Genomic DNA, 10449 nt, shown 5'->3' on the forward strand with positions numbered 1-10449 from the left:
AACTGTCTGAGTAATAAATAATGTTGCAAAAAAAACTTTGTTTCAGAACTGACGAACCAAATTCAAACGTTTAATATATTCTCATAGTTTAATTGTAATTGCACGTGCATGCTCATTGTGTCACGACTACCCTAAACTTGAGTTTAATATTCTAAGGATGTGGCCTGTCTTTAACTTCATCTTTGCTGATGATGAAAATAAAGCGAAAAATCTTGACACTCTTCTTCGGCCTTTGTATACGTCAATGTGCTTGCTCATATATCCCATTTTTGTATATGCTTTTAATCTGTTAATGCCAGGATGCGACCTGTTTTAAATTTCTAAATTAACATATGATTTTTGTACAATTTGCATCTTTATTTAAGTTATAACGTCATTTCTTTGATTTCTAACGAACCCTTTATTCAAGTTTCGCCATTAATGTGTCAAAGAGTAATTATCTATCAAATTTAATTTTTTTTTAAATCCGTTAGTTCTTCACATGTTCGATCAAGTGTGTTTACTCAAGTTTCCAGTACTAAGCGAGAACAACGAAGTCCGAACTGATCAATTCGATAGAGTTGATATCTACTTAAGTCAACAGTTATTTGAGAACTGTAGAGTCATTTATGGGTGTTTTATGACCATAAATTATTCAAATGTTCATCATCTTTTTGTGTTTCATCAAAATATTTTATAAACTTTGAAGGACTGTTACCAGACAAAACATGATCTAACTTCATTAAGGACACAAACTATCGTAAATTCATCGTGGTTTTGAATACGTGTTGGCTTCTTTTCAGAATACTAGACGATAAATGTTAATTCCTAGCTGACGAAGCTTTTTTAGTGCACTATTTCCGATAACGCAGATGTCAAGCCAAAATATTTTGTAAAGTAGACACCGAAAATGCATGTAAGTGTAACATGAAACAAATCATAAATGTGTATACATTTTAAGTTTTCAAGGGAACCAATGTTCTAGTGGAAATAAAAAGAATGCAAACCAGGGGTAAAGGCAAGACACGGAAAACAGACAAACTCAACAAATAACATGAAATAACCAAAACAAATCGTACACAGATCAACCTTTTTACATTTCTTGTTATGATTCTTTACATATTTTCTAGGTGGAAATTAAAAAGAAAGCAGTTTAAGCAAAACACTTTGAAAGAAATATCCGAAAAAAAGGATAAACACAACGTAAATTAATTATTTTATTTTGGTAGAAACAAAATGGTCGAACAAATTAGACATAAACCCAGAAATGTGTATTGCATCAGTGTCAGCATTACTCCTCTATTGCGTGACCTGACACACATCAGGGGATATTACTCTCTGATTAACACCAGTCGCGTAATTATTGTAGCTTAATTCTCGTAAACAATGGCTGCTAAATTTGACACGTCTTATAATTACGAAAATTGTTATAACTAATTAAATGTACACAAAATTATCTATAACTTACGGCAGTAGTATTTATATATGTCGACCAAAAAGTAACTGATCTAACTTGGCTTAAGTTTGACATGTTATATACCAATAAATAGTAGTATTTAGCAGAGCACTCTGAAGCTCTATCCTGACGGTGCAATAACCGGCGCATCTGTTCAAAAATGGTGCCGTATGCTTATCTATGTCCTACTAGAAATCAAGACGACCCGTGACCAATGCCTTAATTCCATCCAAGACGACCTGTGACCAATGCTTTAATTCCATCCAAGACGGCACACGTTGTCAATGCCTTAATTCCATCCAAGACGGCACACGTTGTCAATGCCTTAATTCCATTCAAGACGGCACGTGCGGACGATGTATTTATTCCATATTAGACCCCTTCATTCCAAAATGGACATGAGAGTTGGTCGATCATTGATAATATTGTGTGAACTTCGACAAAAAACGGGTACATTTGCGCGACATTTACCAAATCACATTAACAAAACAATATTTGAACTATGACTGCATGTGTACCAGTAAAGTACTTACCGTCTAATCATATCCGTATAACTGAACTTGTCAGGACTCAGTTTTTGGTATATTAGTAACGGTTTTAACTTATCCTTAGCGTGTATTGATTATAGATGAATATGTCATGTTACAAGAGTTAACTTCGCTTTTATTGTTTTGTTCCGTTTGTTTTGGTTTTGGTTTTGTCTTTTGTTTGTTTTGTTTGTTTTGTTTTGTTTTGTTTTTTGTCTTTTGTTTATTTTTTGTTTTTTCTGTTGGTGGAATGTTTTAGTAAAACTCAACGTAATGATAGTTATTAATGCGGAGTTACAATCTAGACGCATAATACAATAAAACGACTCAATCAGCTTCTCTCTCCTTCTCTCTCCCCTCTCTCCTAGTTGAGGATGATGAATTGTATGAAACCGGACCCAGGGGAGTACAACAAAAAACATTGCGCATTGCTACATCTTATTAAGCCACTGTCTATTTCAGCATTGGAAAATCCAGAGGTGGGTTCTGGCCATTGAACCCCCTTTTTGAAAAACAAAATTTTATTCTTGTGCAAATATTTGGTAAAGATGAGCAAGCGATGACCTTGATCCGACACTTCTGAATGTATTAAAGATGTAAAAAATACATGATTAGTCGCGAAATGTTTGGTGAGGTGTTGTGACTTTAAATAAAGGAACGCACTGTAACTGTTTTTAGGACATTTAATTTGCTTCTAAACTGTAATTCAAAATTGAATTTTAATATTGTCTTATCTTTGTCCGCTACTGTCCCTGCATTCAATGGACGTCTGAGATTATCTTAATTAGTACTGTTGATATTTTGTTTGATGTTTTTATTACTGCCGAACTTTGCACATCGACATTGTTTGAGAATGATTAATTAATTTTGTCCATTCTTCAATACATCTCTCCAGAAACAATAGAAAAGCAAACACAATTGTCAAACTGATACTTCTGAACAATGACGGGTTGTGGAACGAACCGGAATCGTTTGTATACAACCACGCATTCTAGACTCCTTAGGGACCATATCATCAGCTTAATTATATATTGGAACAAAAAGCCTGGCTGATGAGATGAAACCTTTCCATTCAACTTCTTTCCATACACAGAAACATATAATGTATTTAATCTATAGACGTACTGGTTTGTAATAGATTAATGGTACCGATATGAAATTATTACTACCATTAAAAAGAAAGGGGATTTTATTTGGGGAATAAATACAATAACCCTTCATTACATTATATCTGTGGTCATACTGTTCTATTGGGTCAATAATGGACACAATCGATGTAAGGAGGGGTTTGACTGAGATGATAAAAATATTTTAAAATGGAATCATAGTAATCGTTTTTTTACAATGCACTTGTTCCAACATGCTTGTGTGCAACCATGTTGTGATACGCTATTTTGTATTCTTATCTTGTTTGATTTCTCAGATGTGTTGAATTTTCTACAGGCAATTAATTATCAGGTGAACATATCCCAAATCTTTTATTTTCTAACTTGCTGTTTTCATTCACCGTGTGCTAAAATAATGATTATTTCATCGATATACTCACAAACTCCGTAAGCTGTTACATTCATGGTTTAAAAGGTAGGAGCACTGCTATTAAAACTGACAAGATCAGACACCAGTCACCAATATTACTCATAAAATATATAATACTGCACACAAATTAACAAATATCATCATTACTTGCATGATTACGACAGTTCTATATTTTCCGACAGCTGTCATGACTTCAAAAGGATGCTTACACACACCATGTCATAATTTAGAAATGCATCGATTCGAACATAACGCGGTTTCAAATTAAATTCATTTCACTTTCGGACATTAATCTAATACGGGATCACGCAAATATTTGATTAAATTGCTTTTAATAAATCAGCACGACGTAACTAAAGATTGGTTAGTGACGATTGTTTTTTAATATATACATATGGTCTGTAAAAGAAGAAAGATGATACGATGGGTTATTATCTGTTCAGTATGGTCCATTGGCTGCATGCGATGTGGCACTTCCGTATTGTGGTTACAGGGCCGGATTCAGACACTATGAAATGGGAGGGTGCCATCTAAGGTTCCACAGAAAAAAGGGGGAACAAAATATAAGGACGGTCAACTCTATACGATTATGAATTCAAATGACATGCAAACGAAAACATACTTATTGAATAGTTATCGATGGCATTATTTGACAGTTGTCTGTATTATGAAGCTTTGAATAGAATTTGCATTTCCATAGGCACATTACATGAATATATTAAGAATGGGTCGTGTTTACTTCTCCAAATGCAACCGGAGGTGACGGTCTGATCATGTTAAAAGCAGATGACATTCTTCCTTCTAAATCTAAGCATGTTTCCGTTCAACTGTCTTTTTGTTGGTTTTTCTTTTGCCACCCCGTCACCATTAAAATGTGATCACGGGAACCAAAAGAATATACAGATTTATGGTTTTCACTTTCTCTTCTTTGGATAGTGTGGTAGCAGTATATATCTTATTACTGCTATTATTTTTGACGTCTACCTCCGATTATATGCGTTGGATGTAACGCGACTTGCAGACAAAAACAATGTTGTTTTGGGCCTTTTCTGATGATACAGCAACAAATTGTCATGTATACATGTCACAGTAGACATCGAGATCGTTGATAAACAACTCATTGATTTACTCAGAACTCTCAGACGTTTCAAGACTAAAACCTCACAGCGTTTACCTACTCTGATATCGAATCAATGTCTTCTTGTTCTCATTTTTCTATTTAAAATAGTTCTCCACAGCATCCATAAGAATTCCAATTTATAGAACGTGGGTCGCGGTATATATTTCGGACCTTTAGCAAGGACTTTACGGAGACAAACAAGCCTCACAGCGATCGATCAATTTCAAAACCCAAATACATGCAACTCAAGTGTGCAAACTGTTTGGCCAGCTTACACGTGCGAGCATAGGTTGGTTTTCTACAGAAAACGCCCTTCAAATTATAAACTTTGCGAATATTTTTTTTTCCTATAGAAGTATTGGTCAGACTGCTGCTTATCAGTGTATAGGTTTAATAACATGACAAATCTAGCATAAATAAGTAACTAGCCAAATTCATTATTTTATTATCACCTCGTATTTATTTTATTATCACAGTTAATTACAGTATTCTGACTTTAACGGTCCAGTTAGTCCTGGTTAAGCGATAAATCATGTCTGACATATGTTTGCTAATGAGTAGACAATGTAACATATTGGTTTACACATGTAGGAACTATTACTTCCCTTGATAAGTATAGTATACTTTAAAACTGGTCTAGATCGGTACAGGGTAGCGTTTATTACTGAAATGTAACGAATTTCAAGGATTAATACCCCAAACCCGTCGTGAGACCAGGCTCTCTGCAAAGAACTTTGGTATCACCTGCCAACAGGTGGTTCTTAGTAAGACTTTCACTTTCTAAGAATGATAAATTAATAAAAAGGGACATCTCCGGAATAGAACTTACCGCTATATTTGTTTTTACTTATTAAATCAGTCTATTCGCGTCTTTTTTGGATACCAGATGATTGGAGAGGGAAAAATAAGAGTTAATTCATGCAGCATATACCTATTTCTATAACACCGTGTATTATTTGCCAATGTTTTTTTTGTCATCATAGATACGAACACACATGCTTGTGGCATACATCCCATTGATAAGAACTATTTTCTTTGGCGTAAAGACTTCATACGGACGAACAATAAAGTCTTTACGCGTTTAATCAGCTGCACGAATTGATGAAAGACGGACACGGCAAATATTATCTTTTGTGCTAACTACCGTGTAATTAGAAATCGATAACATTTGATCATATCACTAAAACATGTCTGATAGGTTTTACATGCATTTTTTTGTTTAATTATCTAGGTAAGCTTTTTGTCAGTATTGTTTTACATATTTAGTACAAAAATGTATACAATTTTACAGACATTGAACTTCTTTTCCTGGTTATCACAAGATACACACCACTGAAGAAAGTTAAAGTTAACATTTTACCCAATGTATACAGAGAAAACCACTTTACAATCACAGCTCCTAAAGGAGATTTCTTCAATTTAAGGAAATAACTGATAAGGCTTAAAGTTTTCCTTTGCAAGATTGAATGAATCGGTTTTACAGAAGAACTTGTGAAATTAGGTATCATGAGGTTAGATTAAAAAGAAAAAAAACTGTCAAAAAGAACTTATAAAAATATCATATGTAAAAACGAGTTATCTACATCAGTGCATGGATTATTTGGTATTATACATGTATGTATGATGTAAAAGTACCGACTTTGGACCAGTCGTTGAATACCATGAATGACATTCGGTAGTCCATAGATTGATTCCATTTTCTTGTCATACCTTTAAGGAACAAAATCAATTTCTCTTACCTTTTAATTGATGATACGGGTATTTTGATTTTTTGTTTTCTTTTATTTTGCCAAGAAGATAAAACCTAGAATTTAACAAGTCCCTCTAATACTTGAGTGGCAATTCTATATGGAACTCGGGAAAATCACATCTTTCATTAGAAAGTCGACGCATTCAATTAACCAAAGAATTACCCAGAGTTTCAAAGAATTGTCCCTAAACGCAATGAAATTGTCATCATTCAGCAAAGTAAAACTGAACAACATATAGACTTTCGTTAATTGAAAAAATAATATAAAACCAGACTATTTCTGATACGTACATTAAAATCAGTATACTTTTTATATATGATATATGAATATGATTTATTCCCCCTTCATCGTATGTAGTATAGTGTTTTAACCAATGTGACTATCTGTATATATACCTTTGCAGATCATCTACTGTCTTGTCCGATACCATTAGACGTTGTCCTATCGAAATCGTTATTCAGCTACATCTCGTACAAAGATTATGTTAACGCTCTAGATTCACTTATACGAAGAAGCATCTCTCGATTAATGAAAGTTATATTTTTATTTTGCATAGATTGCCGAGTGGTCTTCACCGTTGGAATTAGTGCAGGCGAAGGCGAATTAGCAGAGGAGGTTTCAAATCCCGCCTCGGGAGCGACCATAGCCTCGTATCGATTCCAGAATCCTTATGTAGCTTTTAAAAGACTTAATTAAATATATGTATATAGTTATCCTGCATCAACATTCAATAATAATCAGTGTTGATACTAACCGTGTATGCTGTATGTGGATATTGTAGCAGCATTAAGATGACAGAGTTCCCATACCCAATTAGACTTCTTCATATATTATTTAATGTTTTGTTTATAGCAAATATGTTTCACATGAGTTCCTCCATGTATTCTTCAGTGATTGATATGCATTGAATATTTGGCTTATTTGTATAATTATATACTATCATTGATCTTAATCTATCAATCTGCTTGATTTTTTGGTATAAAAGAGTAACCATGGGAACCAAGATTCTAGCGGAAATCAAAATCATGTACTCCAGGGACAAAGACCAGATATGCATGGAAAGCAGACAAACACAACAAAGTAACAACAGTAAATGACCAACTCAGATTCCACTAGAAATAGGAGTATGGACCAGGTGTACTGATAGGGTAAGCGTCCTCTGCTTTTCTCGAGACACCCGCCGAGTTACTCATAAAAAGTCAAGTCCGGGGTAGACAAACGAGGAAAAGAAAACCATGACCCGTTGAATAAATCAGTTTTCATGGTGTAGATGGATACACCGTAACGATCCACGAGTTCATGATGACGACCATAAAACTTCTGTAGTGATGACTACAGTCTTGTAGCAACATTACCCTGTTCCAGAAGCCTATTTGTTAGAATTCTAGCGCGATACAAAAAGTCTGCGTAGTTACGGCAAGCTCTGGCATAACGTATGAGTCGTGATATAAAAAAATCCATACGCAGGTGCTGAAGGGATGTTGCCAAAAATAGGAAATAGCCGTTAATGGGTGAACCGTACGTTTGACGTTTGACGTTTGCAGTTTGAGTTTTCTGACACGCGTCAGCACACTACCAACAATTTCACCACAGATTTTATGTACTTTTAATGCCGCTATGAAATCAATACTTTTCTTTCAAAAACATTTCAGTCAAGAATTTTGTTTACACTTTTTCAATACCCACCTTTCTGTCATTTCACAGTACTTCAAATTTTAGGCAATTTTCAATACTGTAAATTTCAGTCATTTTTCAAAGTCCAAACATCTTTTTTTAATTTTCATTTATTGTTACATAATGTTTCCTCAACGAAGTCGGGCAACCTATGGTTTTTACTTCTTTTTTTATTGTTTATTTTTCTTCTAACCTCCTTCTTGTCAATAAAACTGCAAAACAGTCGAATGGTTTAAACCATAGACCTGTAATAATAGTTCTCCGTGAAAACCAAACATCAGCATATGTAGAAGTGAACAAAGGTGGCCGCCGTCAATATGTAGATTCGTAAAAAATCAAAAACAGTCGTTTAAGATTCACACTCGGTATAAAAATGCCTCGCAACAAGGGCTTCGAATCAGACATATTGAAATCTAAAAGAATTCGAAAATTGAAAACAATTCGAAAAAAAAAATCGTTGAACAGTAGAAACTTATTTTCAGAGCGCCTGTAACAAAAGGGGAGCTGGAGGAACATCCTGTTACGTAGTACTGAATTCATATTGAATTTCTGTTTCAATGTATTTTTGATAATGCTAGTCAAATCAAGGTCTTCAAAAACTATTTAAGCTTTGGATGCATCATGAGACCTGGTTAAAAAGCTGTGCTCGCGTATTGGCAATGTCTACCCGAAATTAGCCGTTCTCTGTAACCTTACGCATTTACAAATTGCCAAACTGATATTCAGAAGCGAAAGTCTTCTAAAAAGAAAAGCAAATCAACGACAATAACAAACAAGCAAGCAAAAAGCCTTTACAATAGTTTTATTACCTGTCGTTCATTTTTATGCATGACTGACAGGTTAAGTTTCTCTCTTTAAATAACTGATCAAAGTGTATACCTATGGTACAAACATACAGGGATTGCTTTCTGTTACAAAGCGTTTTATGTCACACCTTAAAGCAGGTGGGTGTTTTGTAAGAAACAGGAAATGTTTATCCATTTTAAGCATCTGTCTTAACCCCAAGTATAAATGGGGTTTATGCAGTTTTTTTTGGGGGGGTTTTTGTGTGTTGCAAATTTTGTTCATCGAGCGTTGCAATTTTAGTGTTCTGGACGTTGTCTTGTCCAAAGATTTCCCGTCGTTTGCACGATGCCATGGGAATATTACTACTTCCTCTTGGATGTAGATTGAACTTTTTATGTGTATTTTTTAAACCAGGCTTTAAATCTAAATGCACTTTATATCTGAAGTATCTGTAACGGGGTCCGCTCAATAGTCCGATACCCTGTTGGTCCATTTCGATAGTCCTAAAGACTAGACTGGGAAAACAGACACACAAAACAAAGAACACAAAATAACATGAAAAAAAACACATAATAATAGTTCCTAGAGCCTAAGATTTGTAAATTATTTGCAAATCTATGGCTGTGTCTTCCTATTATCTTATCCTTATTTTTGCAAGATGCGCAAAAATTCGATCATTCAATATAAATTGAGTCAGTACAAGAGTACTTTGATTTCCTTTCGACGTGATTTCTTTGAATTGTCGGACTTTCGAAGTGTCAGACTATCGAAATTGTTTAACATGAACAGTTAAGCAAAGTCTTGTTAAAACATTGTAAGTGTAAAGTTAAGTTACAATCAAACACTCAGACCCGGAAGTTTAAGGTATGCTATTCCTATGGCTCCGCGCACAAAATGTTGCATTGATCTTCTATTTTCCTTTACGCTCTGTTGCCAATTTTACTACTTTTTCTTATTGTTCTTTTTTGACATTACATGTGTGTAGGATATAAACATGCAGCTGTTTACGTTTTTTCTCTGTTACCTGTTATACAATCCATGCAGGAATGTAAAAGGACACTATGCACTTAGGGATTCTTTTGGTCCCCTATACTGTCTGAATTTCTTAACATAGTAAACTGCATATTTGCTAAGGACTTGATGTAGTACGACAAAATTACCTTTTTGAATTTATAGTTACTTACAAGTCGTTTTTGATTACTGACAAGTCGACTGTACTTAAAAAAACTCAGAGTTTTTTTATTATTATAATTGATCATATTATTCATAAAATTCGATGCCTGCACTGATGTAGACTCCCAAGTCATCGTGACATATGATCAAGTAGACTCTCCGTCATCGTGACACATGATCAAGTAGGCAAAAATAATCAAGAATAGGGTAATGACATTGTATTTCGGATCCAGACACTTTGAAAAGTAGGCCTAAGGGATACCAGTCGGGGTTCCTCAGAAAACAGGGGGTGCTAGGTCATTATTTGCCATTTTGGTTAATTTTACACAATCATGAAAATAACAAATTTTCCAATAAAAAAGAGAGGTGCCAACCCCCCTGCACCCTTCCCCTGGATCCGCTACTGGTATTATTAAATTTAAGAATAAAACGTTTATTTCAACCTTC

The sequence above is a fragment of the Perna viridis genome, chromosome 10 (assembly GCF_037379345.1).
Source record: "Perna viridis isolate PV_CMFRI_1.1 ecotype Kerala chromosome 10, ASM3737934v1, whole genome shotgun sequence".
NCBI classification, from domain to species: Eukaryota; Metazoa; Mollusca; class Bivalvia; order Mytilida; family Mytilidae; genus Perna; species Perna viridis.